Source organism: Rutidosis leptorrhynchoides, chromosome 7, assembly GCF_046630445.1.
Source record: "Rutidosis leptorrhynchoides isolate AG116_Rl617_1_P2 chromosome 7, CSIRO_AGI_Rlap_v1, whole genome shotgun sequence".
Classification (NCBI taxonomy): Eukaryota; Viridiplantae; Streptophyta; class Magnoliopsida; order Asterales; family Asteraceae; genus Rutidosis; species Rutidosis leptorrhynchoides.
This window is the reverse complement of record NC_092339.1, coordinates 113,189,405-113,207,917: the sequence shown is the minus strand read 5'-3', so window position 1 is coordinate 113,207,917 and position 18,513 is coordinate 113,189,405.

Below are 18,513 nucleotides of genomic sequence, written 5' to 3'. Positions count from 1 at the left end.
AAAGCAACCGTTTTTGAAGAAAAACATGTGTGATAAAACAAGAAGGAATGAACGATGAGGCGCGCCATCTATCATTCGACGAGCTTTGTAATTACAAACCGGGTATTTTTAATCACTTTTCTACACTTATCACCCTCGTGAATTTATAATTATAGTCTGATTTCATGCAAATGAGGGCATTGCATGATCTCAAGTGTGGGGAAGGGTTATAAATTCTCTCGAGTTTGCACTTGGTTTATTTGCCAAATTTTGTGAAAATTTTAAAAAAAATTCAAATAAATGAATTCAAAATCATGTTTATACATATTTATGAACGATGAAAACTAGGTGTTAATACCGAAATTATTGTTACCTCGAAAAGGACATAAATTGAGAAACACCTAAAACACTTGAATTCATTTAAAATAGAATAAAGGAGAATAAAAAGGCAAAGAAAGAAACTAAGTGTGGGGAGAATGTACCAAGTTATTCAATTAAAAAACTATCTATCACATGTTTCTGTAAAGTTATTGCAGGTGCTTTTGTTTTGGACTAAATTGACTGTTTTACCCGCAATATTATAATAAAGATAAAAGAAAAGATGGATCTACACGATGAATCAATTCCATCATTAAAAGGAAGTAAAGTCTTCCGAAAAAGACATGCGTTTCTTGATTTAGGTCAGGAATTTGTCGTCCAGACCAGCTGTAGGTTGACGAAAAATCTAGAAAAGTCATCTCTAAAATCAGCAGGAAATCCACGGACCTCGGCATCAAACAGGGTCTCCAAGTGGTCAGACTTATCCTAACCATGAGAGGATCTGTCTCGTAAAATGGGGAGGGCGCCGTGCAAATTAGCTTAATAAGACTAATGAATCAGACCCCCAGAAAAAGATAATATCCTTAAAGATTAAAAATCAGCATTTAAGCCTGATATTACTCAATCCTTGAGATTGACTTTAAAGATTGAGAATTACAAACTCATGGAATTCGATGAAATCTAAACTCGAGCATGAACGAGAAAATATTTTGATCAAATTAAAACCGATTTATTTTCTGAAAACCTATTTTCAATGCGTTCATTACCATTGAACGTAAAATCCTAGGAATTCACCTGGAATTCATTAGGTCACCTGAACCAAATCGGGTGTCAACCGTAAGAACGGTGGTTGCATAGCATGGTCGAAGACAGGACCTTGTACTAGATCGAAAAACTATAGGGTGATCTTTACTATTGCTCCTACAAAGGATAGTAATTGCATCCGACACGATATAGACCATAATCAAAAGCATGTCACGGGACATTGCCTTAACAGTTGCTTGTTCAATGCTTTCCTTTACAACCGGACGGTAGTTTACCGAAAGGTAATATACGGAGCAAGTACACTGGACGTGTGCTTTCCTAATACAAGGTTAGTAAGTGGGTGACACAAAACCATAAGTTTTGAGCTAAAATTTTCAAATATGAAACCCATGCAACCCACAAAAACATTTTGCAAACACCGGTGAAGGGTTATTCCGGAAAACCTGTCTAGGGTAAAAGCTAGAATGAATTTTCAAAAGATCAAATGTTTTCATAAAGATCCAATTTCCTTAAGGATCTAAATTTTTATAGTCATGTAGGACTGTAAACCACATCGTTACTATCATTGTTTATACCGCCGTATCAAAATCACTAATGTATAAAGTGTGAAGAATAAATGATAATGCTATAAATGAACATATATTTAGTATCAATATCCTTCCAAAATGTAAAGTATTTAGTTGTAATTGTTCTATTTTAAGTTGTAATCGTTTATATTAAATAAGTGTGAAGACAAAAGGCGAAAACGAAGATTTGAAGACGCAAACCTCCAAAAAGCTCAAATGTACAAGATACAATCCAAGTGGTTCAATTTATTGATAGGAAACGTCTAAAAATGACAAGAGTACAAGTTGTAGAACGCAAAGTACAAGATATTAAATTATACGAAAGGACGTTCAAAAATTCGAAACCGGGACCTGAGCCAACTATCAACGCCCGACGCAACGGACCAAAAATTACAAGTCTACTTTGCACAAGAATATAATATAATATTTAAATAATTATATAAATTATTTATATATTATATATTATATTAAAAAACGTCGACAAGCTAGGAAACAAACCAAGGTAGGCTGGATCCAGCTGGCCATGCGATCGCATGGCCCTGCTGCCTTATTTCCATGCGATCGCATGGCATGAAAAAGTTGGCCAAGTGCTATAAATTCGCCAGTTTCAGTCGACTATAAAAAAACATATATCCTATACTCCTCTATAATAATAATAAATATATATATTATATATATATATATATATATATATATATATATATATATATATATATATATAAGTATAGTGTAGTTTTATATTAGATTAGTTTGGTTTATGTAAAAGTTATTTTAAGGGTTCTAAAGTCGAAGTTCTGTCTGTGTAAAGCTACGCGATAAATACTCAATGTAAGTTATGTTCTCCTTTTTAAATTAATGTGTGACGATCGCTCCAAATCCATATGAACAAACACGTCATTCATTGATTTCATTGCGAGGTATTTGACCTCTATATGATACGTTTTGTAAACATTGCATTCTTTTGAAAAGGCATACCATAAATGAATATTTAATTCCAAGGTTTTAGACATCTGATGATTTCTACATATATACAATCACCGTAAATAATAGTTTACAATAATACTTCCGTTGACAATGCAGTCAAAATGGATACATGATGATGGTTTTGTGAATGCAACGTTTTCTTGAATAAAGCATGCAAGACTCCATGCACATAGCTTGTATCACATATAAGCAAACAGCGGAAGACTTCTAGGGAACCTGAGAATAAACATGCTAACAAGTGTCAACACAAAGGTTGGTGAGTTCATAGTTTTAGTGTTTCGCATAATCTGTATATAAAAGTGGATCACAAGATTTCAGTTGTTTCATCCAGAAACGTTTATCAAAATATTCTACAAGATTGAGCACCCAGGTAACTAAGCTTTAACGTTATAATAAGTACCCCTGTTTTAACATACATGTAACCAACATGTACAATACACGCAAACCAACGTGTACTAAACTCAAATAGCATACGTCTGTTTTATAGTTCAGGCTAGGGTTTCTATACCTGGAACAGACGGGGATGTCAAGCCCTATGGATCCATATACTACTACTCGCGCCCACCAGTTCTTATAACTGGCAGTTACTAGTTACCAAAGCTAAGGGATTTTCGGTTCAAACTCAGTGTAGAATTTAGTATGTACTTGTATCCATTGCGTTTAAAATAAAGTGCATGTATTCTCAGCCCAAAAATATATTGCAAAAGCAATTAAAAAGGGATCAATGAAACTCACCTTAGCAGCACATAAAGTTGTTCATCGTAATGTGACCGAAACTCGGAAATTAAATAATCGTAGATTTCAACCTAGAGAACATATGTTGGTCAATAAATGTCTATCAAGCTAGGTCAGGTCATAGTGTATCACAATCCTAATGCTCGAGATCGACATACAAAAGTTATCCGAAGTCGTTTCAAAAAGTCAATTTTGACAGTTGCTTAACCAAACGAGACGTGTTTTATATAAGGATTCATTTACTCGGCTGGTAATATTCAAAAATCCAGTTTATCAACCTTACAAACAAGTTGTTTAAATATTAATTGCAGATTCAAAAGCAATTCCAATTATCGTCAATTATAATTCAGTTGACCATATCTTTTGATTCGTTCTACGAAACTATTCGATATCTAAATGAAAAGTTATTGATTTTTCGCTAGCTTTCCAAAAACATGTATATCATATACCTTTTACCAGTAATATATGTATTTAATTCAAGATTCATTATAAACTGTTTAGCGATAAAATTTAGCATACAAGCTTGTATAAATATATATACTCGAGCACTAAACATGATTATACAATTAATATATAAAAGATAAAATATAAGTGCTTACGTATCAATATTGAGATTCAATATTGTAGAAAAGTACGTAGACACAACGGAGATGATAAACACTAGGTTTGATTCATATATATACCCCCGAACATTACCCATAACCTCCTTGGCAATAACCCATAATTTCCTTAGCTCTAGCTTGCTCGTAAACCATTTTTGAAATCGTTTAGACATAACCTCGTCGTAGTATTTTATGTATAATACTAATAATTATTATTCTACTGATAATAATAATAATAATAATAATAATAATAATAATAATAATAATAATAATAATAATAATAAATATAAGAGTGTGAGAGAGAGATGGATGGAATGCATCAAAAATCAGAAACGATCGAGCTTTAATACAAGTTTGCTGAATCTGATGCCCATGCAATCGCATGGGCTTTCAGTACAAATGCCATGCGATCGCATGGCCTGTCTGGACAGCTCACTTTCGTTTGTTTTCTTGCTTGTCGACATATTATTTAATTATATATATAATATATTTAATTTATATAATTAATTATATATTATATTAAATTCACATGCATAGTTGACTTGTACTTTTTGTTCCGATAAGTCGTACATCATCACTCGACTTTTGTCCCGGTTCCAGTTTTTCGAACGTCCTTTCGTACGCTGAGAAAACTTGTACATTACGTTTCGCGACTCATACCTTTGTCAAAATATAGTCTTAAATTGTCCATAAACTATACCACTCGAGATATAACTTATACTTTTGAGTGTTTTAGTCATTTACTTCTATAAATCATCTTCTCATTATTTGTTAATATATATATAATAACAATTCATTTTATGACCAAGTTAATATTATATTTTATCGTATTGTTAAATATATATTTTCAATATTAATAAACACGTTTTAAAATACATATCGCAAGTTTATTCATATCTAATTCCAACAGTTAATATTCCTTATTATTGTATGTGTCCAAATTACGTTATTTAAACAAACACTTTAATATTTATTTTGAATATCGTTAAAAATGAACGATTTCTTAAATCAACGTGGACCTCACAACAGAGACTCGTAATAATATTATAATCCTTAAGGGATTCAATAAATATCTTTTAATTCAATCGTTTTGCATAATCTTTTATCTCCGTAGTTAAATATGTCGATCAGGTAATCAAACCAATAAATTTTAATTCACAGTATCATATACTCAACACTTTGTTACGTTTTCAAGTTATAGTATATGTATCTATTTACATATAATTGTTTACGAATCATTGAGAACAATCAAAGGGTAATTGAATAGTTCAAAATTTTGAGATTCAACTTCATAGACTTTGCTTATCGTGTCAGAAATACTAAACCATATTGAGAATTTAGTTCAAAATAAGTCAAAATTTTCCGGGTCATCACAGTACCTACCCGTTAAAGAAATTTCGTCCCGAAATTTGAGTAAGGTCGTCATGGCTAACAATAAAAATGTTTTCATGACGAATATGAGTCGATAACTAGAGTTTTATCACTGTTGAATAATATGGATAAAACAATCCAATTACTCGAAGCGTATGAGAGAAGTTATCGTAAAAGAGTGAAGATGAGTAAATACATGTTCACCTTAGCTGGTGACGTAGTCACGGTTGATTTCCGGAATTTAAGGAATAGAAAAACTTCGTAATCTAAATAAGATTTGATTCTTTGGGAATTAAGGAGATTAAGATCTTCTTTAATTATATGCGGTCATCTGTCTCGATTGCTCTGTCTGTTATTTCGCTATAAATTGACCTCTTCCATTTCATTATTTTCACCACTCCTACATCTTCTTCCTCATTTCATACTTCGAAAAGATCATGAAATGCTTCATCCAGTTCTGATTCTTGATATACTTCTAACTTTCATATCTGTCATTCTTCTCTTTCATCTACCACCGGAGGATTTTATTTACTTTTACTTTTACCTTGGGGTTATAGTGTTTTTAATTCTCCCGTGTCTTTATGTTGCAATACATATTGATATACACGGTTTGTAATTTATGTGATGCTGTCGGGCTTTATATCTTTCCTAATTTTTCAGAGTCCCTGCTTCTGTCTTTCTATAATCATTGACATCCACAGTTAATGCTCTCTTTTATTTGCTGCGATTTATACCCCAATTTCTATTTCGGAGCTTTGTCCTTTTGTTTCTTCTTCTTGCGATTAAGCACCGCTTGTAATGGTCCAGAAGTCGCAGATTTAAATTTCGAAATGAACATTGTTAATGTTCTAAGAAAGAAATGGTAATGGCACGATCTTGATTTGTTAAATTACCAGAATACCCTGGAAAAGACCGAATCATCAAGAAAATACTTTCTTGATATTTTTAGAGGTTAAATAGAATACAAGAGTCGTGTGACATAATACATGATGACGTTATGATCTGTGAATCATCATGTTCCATTTAGAAACTCAGCATAACTTACTGTAATATAATCACATTGATCAAGTGTCATTATATTATACTAATTTATGCTTCAGTTCCCAACACTACTTCAATAACATTCATATTTTAAACTCGAAGGTTTCAGAATTTAGAAACTAAAATAGTTTCCTTTATGATGATACAGATAACGCAAGAAGATAAATGATTTCAGATAAGAATAGCTATGAAAATATCTTCAGAAATATGGAGGATATTTATAATGAAAGATACGATGATTTCTTAGAATTTCTAATATCAGAGGATGATGAAGAATATTGTCCATGAGGGTTTAGAGTCAGGAGCAAGGTATTCGTTAATGACTTCAACAGATACTGAATCATTTGGATTCTTTGAAGGTAGGTTTAGTCTTTGTGATTTGTCCACAGCCTCCTTTATAGTTTGCTCAATCCGTTTTCCAGTTCCAAACCTTCTCTTTTTCTGAGCTTTGCCAACACACTATTTTTTTTATTATCAAACTTTTGACTGTTACGGTTTTCTACAGTTTCTGCTGCTTCATTCAGCTTTTTCAAAGTTCCAAGAACTAGTTTGCAGTTTAAGGTGTTTTTCAGAAACTTCACATTCGAAGTATGTAAGTCCAGGAGATAGACGTTATATGTACACATATATCTGTTGGCGTAGACATGCTGCGAAATTTTAAAATACTGATTGCTGATTCCCAGTAATTGACATGACAATTCTTGTTACAAGATGCGGATAAGTAAATGATGGGGTTTCGATAAATATAATGATTTTTCGAAAAATCAAGGATCAATGAAGTTGTTGGTAAGTTTACTGCTAATGTGGTGGAATATAAACGGTTTCCCGGTAACGATGACGAAGGGCAAACTTATATATTAAGGTTATAATGAGGCTTATTCGAATGAAAAATGGGTGTGACAAAATTGTCTATTTTAGAAGGGATTGAAAAGTTATTTTAGCTAATAAATGCCAAAAGGTCTAACATAAATACGTGTTAAATTATGACTTTGGTTTCAAGAGTTTTTCAGGTACATAACTGTGGGTATCATGTGGTTGGATCAACATCTCAATTGCTCATTGTTTGGAATGTTTTCAGAAATTTCGGATGGTTTGAACACGGATTGTATATATGATGTTCTAGCACAGTTTTGAAGTCAAAGTATAGCTTTAAAAGATGTAGGAATCTAAGAGTGATGATATCGGTTATATTTCGACTTGGATTCTGACATGTTAAAATCAGAATATGTAATTGAATTTGAACGAGTATGGTTGTTTTGATTTCTACAAAAGAATATATCTCGTTGTGAAAGTAATGAGTATAATTGATGATTGCTGAATCAGATTCGAAGAATGTAACATATTAATTGTGACTTTATAAATCTCTCGGGTATTACCTACCCGTTAAAATATTCTCACTATTAACAATTTGTACAAAAGAATTACAATCTTCATGAAAATATACCTTCATATATATTTTCCTTAGAAGTAATCTTGGATTTAATGAGTTAATCATAATATTAATCTCATCTGGTTTTCGACTAGAACTAGAACATATAATCTTTAAAACTTTTAGAAACTACATATTCTCTGCAGAATATTTCTTTGATGAAGTTATGAATCAATACTTCATCATTTGTTGTTATTGGTATTCTTGTATATCTACAGGGAATATGACACCGATGTTCGTGGAACGGATTGTAAAGTTGAGGTTTACGATACTGTTGTGGTTGATGGTGGTAATGGTACTGTTGATGCCGGTGATGCTGTTGGTGCTTGTAACCTTTGCACCATATTCTCTAAAGCAACTACCCGAGCGCGAAGCTCGTTGACTTCTTCTATTACACCGGGGTGATTGGCGGTTCGGACGAGCGGATGAATAAGATCCAGAATTTGTGATAGTATATAATCATGACGAAATACTCTGGAGAGAGAGAGAAAATGGTATCTCGAATAGGTTCGCCGGTGAGTGCTTCAGGTTGATCGCCAATAGGGCAATGTGGTGGATGGAAGGGATCACCTTCTTCTTGTCTCCAATGATTGAGGAGGCTACGAACCCATTCCCAATTCATCCAGAATAGATGATGGCTGATTGTCTGATCCTTTCCGATTATGCTGCTTTCGGAGCTCAGGTCAAATTCCATATCGGAATTGCTGTCGAAATATGAGGAATTCGAACTTGATACGTGATCCATCTTGTATAATCAGAGAATTGATTTTTGATATGAGATAGATTATAGGATTTAGTTTGGTATTCTTCGATACATAATTTACATATGTATATATAATACCAAAATTCCATAAATTACGGAGAAATTTTTAGAAGATGTCAGGAAAAGTTTACAGTAACCGATATGCTAAGATATGTATTAGCAGATACGCTAAGATGTGAATTTTTTTCTATACACTATTCATGCAATAGTTGCAGGTAAACGTGTCTAGACTTAAGAATGATAAGCATGTAATTTCTGACAAGAAATGATAAGCAAAACTCGGTAAAAACAGATACGGTCATAGTCCAGACTCACTAATGCATCCTAACAATTACCAGTTAAACACACTAATGTAAATTCTGGTTCCCTATGACCTCAAGCTCTGATACCAACTGTGACGATCGCTTCAAATCCATATGAACGAACACGTCATTCATTGATTTCATTGCGAGGTATTTGACCTCTATATGATACGTTTTGTAAACATTGCATTCTTTTGAAAAGGCATACCATAAATGAATATTTAATTCCAAGGTTTTAGACATCTGATGATTTCTACATATATACAATCACCGTAAATAATAGTTTACAATAATACTTCCGTTGACAATGCAGTCAAAATGGATACATGATGATGGTTTTGTGAATGCAACGTTTTCTTGAATAAAGAATGCAAGACTCCATGCACATAGCTTGTATCACATATAAGCAAACAGCGGAAGACTTCTAGGGAACCTGAGAATAAACATGCTAACAAGTGTCAACACAAAGGTTGGTGAGTTCATAGTTTTAGTGTTTCGCATAATCTGTATATAAAAGTGGATCACAAGATTTCAGTTGTTTCATCCAGAAACGTTTATCAAAATATTCTACAAGATTGAGCACCCAGGTAACTAAGCTTTAACGTTATAATAAGTACCCCTGTTTTAACATACATGTAACCAACATGTACAATACACGCAAACCAACGTGTACTAAACTCAAATAGCATACGTCTGTTTTATAGTTCAGGCTAGGGTTTCTATACCTGGAACAGACGGGGATGTCAAGCCCTATGGATCCATATACTACTACTCGCGCCCACCAGTTCTTATAACTGGCAGTTACTAGTTACCAAAGCTAAGGGATTTTCGGTTCAAACTCAGTGTAGAATTTAGTATGTACTTGTATCCATTGCGTTTAAAATAAAGTGCATGTATTCTCAGCCCAAAAATATATTGCAAAAGCAATTAAAAAGGGATCAATGAAACTCACCTTAGCAGCACATAAAGTTGTTCATCGTAATGTGATCGAAACTCGGAAATCAACTAATCGTAGATTTCAACCTAGAGAACATATGTTGGTCAATAAATGTCTATCAAGCTGGGTCAGGTCATAGTGTATCACAATCCTAATGCTCGAGATCGACATACAAAAGTTATCCGAAGTCGTTTCAAAAAGTCAATTTTGACAGTTGCTTAACCAAACGAGACGTGTTTTATATAAGGATTCATTTACTCGGCTGGTAATATTCAAAAATCCAGTTTATCAACCTTACAAACAAGTTGTTTAAATATTAATTGCAGATTCAAAAGCAATTCCAATTATCGTCAATTATAATTCAGTTGACCATATCTTTTGATTCGTTCTTCGAAACTATTCGATATCTAAATGAAAAGTTATTGATTTTTCACTAGCTTTCCAAAAACATGTATATCATATACCTTTTACCAGTAATATATGTATTTAATTCATGATTCATTATAAACTGTTTAGCGATAAAATTTAGCATACAAGCATGTATAAATATATATACTCGAGCACGAGACATGGTTACACAATTAATATATAAAAGATAAAATATAAGTGCTTACGTATCAATATTGAGATTCAATATTGTAGAAAAGTACGTAGACGCAACGGAGATGATAAACACTAGGTTTGATTCATATATATACCCTCGAACATTACCCATAACCTCCTTGGCAATAACCCATAATTTCCTTAGCTCTAGCTTGCTCGTAAACCATTTTTGAAATCGTTTAGACATAACCTCGTCGTAGTATTTTATGTATAATACTAGTAATTATTATACTACTGATAATAATAATAATAATAATAATAATAATAATAATAATAATAATAATAATAATAATAATAATAATAATAATAATAATAATAATAATAATAATAATAATAATAATAAAAAATATAAATATAAGAGTGTGAGAGAGAGATGGATGGAATGCATCAAAAATCAGAAACGATCGAGCTTTTATACATGTTTGCTGAATCTGATGCCCATGCAATCGCATGGGCTTTCAGTACAAATGCCATGCGATCGCATGGCCTGTCTGGACAGCTCACTTTCGTTTGTTTTCTTGCTTGTCAACATATTATTTAATTATATATATAATATATTTAATTTATATAATTAATTATATATTATATTAAATTCACATGCATAGTTGACTTGTACTTTTTGTTCCGATAAGTCGTACATCATCACTCGACTTATGTCCTGGTTCCAGTTTTTCAAAACGTCCTTTCGTACGCTGAGAAAACTTGTACATTACGTTTCGCGACTCATACCTTTGTCAAAATATAGTCTTAAATTGTCCATAAACTATACCACTCGAGATATAACTTATACTTTTGAGTGTTTTGGTCATTTACTTCTATAAATCATCTTCTCGTTATTTGTTAATATATATATAATAACAATTCATTTTATGACCAAGTTAATATTATATTTTATCGTATTGTTAAATATATATTTTCAATATTAATAAACACGTTTTAAAATACATATCGCAAGTTTATTCATATCTAATTCCAACAGTTAATATTCCTTATTATTGTATGTGTCCAAATTACGTTATTTAAACAAACACTTTAATATTTATTTTGAATATCGTTAAAAATGAACGATTTCTTAAATCAACGTGGACCTCACAACAGAGACTCGTAATAATATTATAATCCTTAAGGGATTCAATAAATATCTTTTAATTCAATCGTTTTGCATAATCTTTTATCTCCGTAGTTAAATATATCGATCAGGTAATCAAACCAATAAATTTTAATTCACAGTATCATATACTCAACACTTTGTTACGTTTTCAAGTTATAGTATATGTATCTATTTACATATAATTGTTCACGAATCGTTGAGAACAATCAAAGGGTAATTGAATAGTTCAAAATTTTGAGATTCAACTTCATAGACTTTGCTTATCGTGTCAGAAATATTAAACCATATTGAGAATTTAGTTCAGAATAAGTCAAAATTTTCCGGGTCATCACATAATGTCTCGTAACTAAGTTATTATTATGCTTATTTAAATCGAAGTAATCGTGATGTTGGGCTAAATATTAAGATGGGGTAATTGGGCTTTGGATCATAATTGGGGTTTGGACAAAAGAACGACACTTGTGGAAATTAGACTATGGGCTATTAATGGGCTTTATATTAAATTAACGATACCTCGTTAATTTAATATAAAGGTTACAAATTGACGTATCTATATATTACCACATACGCTTAATCGGATACGATGGGCGGGATATTTATAAATACAAATTATTGTTCATTTGACCGGACACGGGGATGGATTAATAGTCAATGGACTCATTAAAACAGGGGTGGATTACATTTAAGGGTAATTGGTATAATTGTTAACAAAGTATTAAAACCTTGGTTTACACACAGTCGATAACCTGGTGTATTCATTAAACAAAGTATTAAGACCTTGTTACAGTTCGAATCCCCGGTTAGTTGGAATATTTAACTTCGGGTATAAGGTTAAAATTGTCGAGCATTTTATAATTATGACCGATGAACTATTATGGACAAAAACCAGATAGGTTTCAAATACATCCAGGACAAAGGACAATTAACCCAGGGTAATAAATAATCAAAACGTCAAACATCATGGTTACGAAAGTTTAAATAAGCATAATTATTATATTGTTATTTATTTTACGCACTTTAATTATTGTCATTTATATTTACACTTAAGTTTTAAAATCGACAAACCGGTCAATAAACGGTAAACCCCCTTTTATATATTATTATATATAATTATATATATTTTGTACAAATATAGTCATTTAAAATATAGTGTGAAATAAGCCATCTCCCTGTGGAACGAACCGGACTTACTAAAAACGATACTACTTTACGATTAGGTACACTGCCTATAGTGTTGTAGCAAGGTTTAGGTATATCCCATCTGTAATAAATAAATAACTTGTGTAAAATTGTATCGTATTTAATAGTATTTCGCAATAAAAATATATAGTATTTCGTACCCCTCTGCTTTAACATCACGCCTGGAAAAGAGTGGACGGACGGAAGTTACAAGTTGAATTCAACGCCATGCGCAGTCCCGGCGCATACCATCGAACTGGGGGGACTTAATGATATGCATACCCGATCAGCTCGTGTAGCGCATCAAACAACATCGCCTCAAGGATTTACAAGGGCGCGCGCTAAGGCAAATAGCGCTAGAGTGACATTCATGGCGCCAATCCCGGACGTACGCATTTGCGGCATACACATGTCAGGTGATGTTGTAGCTGGCAGAGGACACCTAGCAGACAAAAGTTCAAGTCCGACAAGAACACTTTTTGCTTTTGTCGGATCAGCTTACTCGAAGATGTACTATTGGCAGGCCACAATCCTTTTAACCTTATTATGTGGCGATAAAAGACAAGAAGGATTGCCCTATAAATAAAGGACTTCGTCCACAGCATAGGGGGATCTGGAATTCACTTCACACACACATACACTATTGACAATAGCGCATAGCGCAATTATACCCGCACTACCGGACTCAAAGCATTTCACTAGATACTCTTGATATACAGGTAATGTTCTATAAACACAAACCCTACAACCTACCACGAGCCATCATTAACCGGGCTACCCGTCGATGGTGGGTCTATGTTTAACCACCCCTGCTGAGATCCTCATCTCGCAAGGGGTTATTCACGGTACTCCAGACCGGAGAGTTAAACCCAATTGACCCTTAAATACCCTTTCATTGATGTCAAGCATGGACCGAACCAAACCCGATTATTCTATGCTTGATCACACCTCACCCCAACAAATCGGGGTTCGGCATCGTCGCCCATAGAGCATCTCATACGGTGGCATTCCAATGCTAGCATGGTAGCTATTATTTCACCAGAACTCCACCAATGGAAAATGCTCATCCCAACTTCCACCAAAGTCAATTACACAAGCCTGAAACATATCCTCCAAGGTTTGGATGGTTCTTTCGCTTTGACCATCCGTTTGAGGATGAAAAGCGGTGCTTAATTTCACTTGAGTACCCATTTCGGTATGAAACTTACCCCAAAATCGAGAAGTAAAGCACGTATCTCGATCCGAAACAACAGACACCGGTTCCCCATGTCTCGAAATCACCTCTTTAATAAACAACCTTTCCAACATCTCCAACGAAATTGCCTCATGTATTGGGAGAAACAAGGCACTTTTCGTCAACCGATCAACGATTACCCAAATTGTATCATATTGGGTTCTCGCCGTTTTGGCAACTTAGTGATAAAATCCATGGTAAGATGATCCCACTTCCACTTCGGGATCTCTAACGGTTGCACCATAACATAAGGCTTTTGATGCTCAACCTTAACTTGCAAGCAAGTAATACATTGCACAACGTACTTAACCACATCACGCTTCATACCGGGCCACCAATACTCTTTCTTCAAGTCAAGATACATCTTGGTAGCACCCGGATGAATAGAATACTTCTATTTGTGCGTCTCATCGAGTAGTACCGTATGATGACCACCCAATTTTGGCACCCACACTCAACCTTGAAAATACAACAACCCATGCGTACCTAGGACGATCGACTCCATTTGTCCTTGGATTCGCTCTTCACGCTTATGATTAACAATCGCCTCAATTTGAACCTCACTGAGTTTCTCGAGAAAATCATTTGAAAGAATCATTCGCGATGATTTCATTTGCAATCCCGAGACTTGGTTCTTCCGACTTATTGCATCCGCAACCACATTAGCTTTACCTGGGTGGTAAAGTATCTCAAGATCATAATCCTTCAACAAATCCAACCACCGTCGTTGACGGTTGTTTAAATCGCGTTGATCAAAGAAGTACTTTAAATTCATATGATCCGAATAAACCGTACACTTAACACCATAAAGGAAATGGCACCAAATTTTCAACGCATGAACCACCGCCGCCAACTCAAGATCATGAGTCGGGTAGTTCTTCTCGTGCTCTTTTAATTATCACGAGGCATAAGAGATCACTTTACTCCTTTGCAAAAGATCACAACCGAGCCCACTAATCGAGGCATCACAATACACCACCATATCTTCCACCCATTTCGGTAACACTAACACCGGAGTTTGACACAATTTGCTCTTCAATAATTGAAATACATTTTCTTGCACATCACCTCATTAGAACTTCACATTCTTCCGAGTTAGCTTCGTTAAGGATGAAGCAATCATGGAAAAATCTTGAATAAACCGATGATAGTAGCCGGCCACTCCGAGAAAACTTCAGACTTCTGTAGGTGTAGTCTGCCGTTCCCAACTCTTAACCGCCTTAATCTTTCACGGATCCACTTTAATCCCCTCGTGATTCACGATGTGGCCAAGGAATTTCACTTCCCTTAGCCAAAATTCACACTTATAGAATTTCGCAAACAACTTCTCCTTACGCAACGTCTTCAATAACTCACGCAAATGATATTCATGTTCCTTCATACTCTTTAAATAAATGAGTATGTTATCAATGAACACAATTACCGACGTGTCCAAGATAGGTTGGCACACTAGGTTCATAAGGTCCATGAATTCCGCAGGCGCATTCGTAAGACCAAAAGGCATCATAACAAAAACAAAATACACATATCAAGTCCGAAACGCCGTCTTCTCAATATCTTCCTCACGAATCCGCATTTGATGATAACCGGATCGCAAGTTAATCTTAAAGAAATAATACGCACCTTGAAGTTGATCAACAAATCGTTAATCCTAGGCAACGGATAACGATTCTTGATCGTCACCTTATTAAGCTCACGGTAATCAATGCACATACACATACTACCGTCTTTCTTCTTTACGAACAAGACCGGAACACCCCATGGCAAGCTACTCGGTCGAATAAAACCCTTTTCTAACAAATCTTGGGTTTGGCTCAACAATTCACGCATCTTGTTTGGTGCCAAACGATAGGGAGTTTTGGCAATGGGATTCGCCCCCGGAACCAACTCGATGCGAAACTCCACTTGTCTCACCGGCGGAACACCCGGTAATTCATCGGGAAAGACATCCGCAAATTAATTAACAACAGGAATAGATTTAATGGAAGGTGGCACATCACGAGTATCGACCACATGGGCTAGATAAGCCATACCTCTACTAGCCACAAGTCGGTGTGCCCGAGCATAAGTACAAATAGGCACGGGACGTTTTCGAGCTTCACCATACACGATTAGCTCTCCCCCACTTGGGGTTCTTACCCTTACAAATTTCTCATGACAATCAAGATTAGCTCTATTATGATCGAGCCAATCCATACCCACAACGACATCAAATTTCCCCAAGGTAATAGGAATCAAATCAATATCAAACTTATCGGTTCCGAAATCAATAACACAATTTTTATACACCCCATTAGCCTCCGAGAACCTACCATAGGCGATCTCGACTTGTAAAGGAGAGTCTAGATCACATCAAGGAAAATCTAAAGTAGCCGCATATTTTAAAGAAACATAGGACATATCGGCACCACTATCAAATAACACCTTTGCGGATTTAGAATTAACCAAGAAAGTACATGAAACCACATCGTTGGACTTCTTAGCATCATCGGTAGTTATCAAGAAATTTCGGCCTCTCGCGGGCCCCGTTGTTTAACGACCCATCAAAGTACACTTGACGACCATCGTTATCTTGGTCCCACAGCTTGATCATAACTCTAAATGAATATAATAAATAACCTTGCATTCTTTATTTAAAAATGATTTCCTATAAAGGAAACCTACCAAAATATGTAAATTTAGAAAAATCATACATAAATACTTAACCAAAAGTTGGCCAAAACAAAGTCAACAAACACCCACAATTTAACGTATCAAAATAGAATGCAAGTTAATGTTTAACAAAAGCTGCCATCATAAATATGCAGACTCTCTAAGCACAGCTGAAGCAATCAATCATGAACCTGAGAATAAAACATGCGAGTAACTGTCAACAAAAATGTTGAGTGAATTATAGGTTTAATCATTGCAAACAATAATTAATTTAAACCATAAAGATTTATGTTTGAAAACATAAAGATTCATTTTGGACCACAAAAATTATATGCTCGAAAACATATAAAACATTATTCCATTAACCCGTGAGCCACCTGGTAATCACTTAACAATTCCATACCCTTAACAAGACCATAAATATTCACTGAACAGGTGTATCTTCTAAAATACGAAGTACTAATACATTCCGCATATAAACTGCTAGCGCGACTAGCACGAAATGGGGCTGTCAGGCCCGATAGATCTATCCATAGGATTTGCGTTCACCAGTAGAAACCAGTGATTACAACTACCAGATTAGGGAATATTTTTGTTCGCATCACAATGAATAATTTAAACCAACTTCCACTTGTGTCCAATATGAAAAATAAAATGCATGTATTCTCATCCCAAAAGATATAAAATAGAAAAATGAGACTATAACTCACCTTAACGAAAGCGAAGTAACAACACAGAAACGTGACCCGCAAATGAAATAAGTGATCAAGAATGATCACAACGTCGACCTATAAATAAAGCAGGTCGATATAAATAACTAACTTAGGTCAAGTCTTAGTATGATAGCTATAGTACTTGTTGCAAGTAAGCATAGAACAACACTCGGTATGTTTCGGTATGATCAGGACAGCGTTTAACACGTACTTTCTATTTTTAGAAAGTTTCTATTTTTAGCAGGTTTCCATTTTTGAAAAGTTTCTATTTTAGGAAAGTTTCTATTTTAGGAAAGTTTCTATTTTAGGAAAGTTTTTAACTTAGGAAAGTTTCCTTAATTAGAAAGGCAACAAAAGTCAAAAGAAAGTTAAAGTCAACTGAAAGTCAACTCAAAAGTCAACATTGGTCAAACTTAGTCAACATTAAATTTTAAAGTATAAATTATGTTAATTGTAACAACCCGACCCGTTAATCAACCGAATACGCAGCAAAAGAATTTTTTTTTGTTTACCGAAGGGTGCGCGGCATGCAACCCAGTCTGTGCGCGGTGCGCAGACTGCCTGACAGCTTCCCGACTCGCAGTGAACCAGATGTGACTACAAGCACATCACCCGAGACAACTATATCCTAGGAACCAGTGAAAGATTCCTAATTCATCCCGAATTTACCCCAACCATGCCACGTTTACTCCGTTCGGTACTTGTCATCTCATGCTTGATGTCAAGATACATTGTTGTAATAATGGTGATCGGTCACTATTACAATTGCGTACCTTACCATTTCCACATGGTCACGCAAAGTACTTTACTCGTACTGACGCAACATTCACACCAAATAACACGCGATAACTCCTAGCATCCAAATGACCAAAGTTCTTACCATGAACTTGATCACCCAAAACCGCCAACCTCCGAATCTCTCCAACAAATTCGTCCCTAAGACACCGCACCAAATAGGTACCTGTATATATACACCTATATACAATATAATAATAAGTGTACACAAGTACACTGCAACAACAAGTCAACCTACAACCTAGGTGACTATCACTAAAACAATGTCCAGGTTCACCTACTTACATTAGGCACTTTCAAATCTCAGTCTGACCCGTATTCCTACAAGTCCCGCATATAATGCATAAACGTCAATAAGTCTAAGACTAGGCACCGATTCCAAGGTCACCTAATTTCCTTAGACTATGCTCTGATACCACTTGTAACGACCCGAC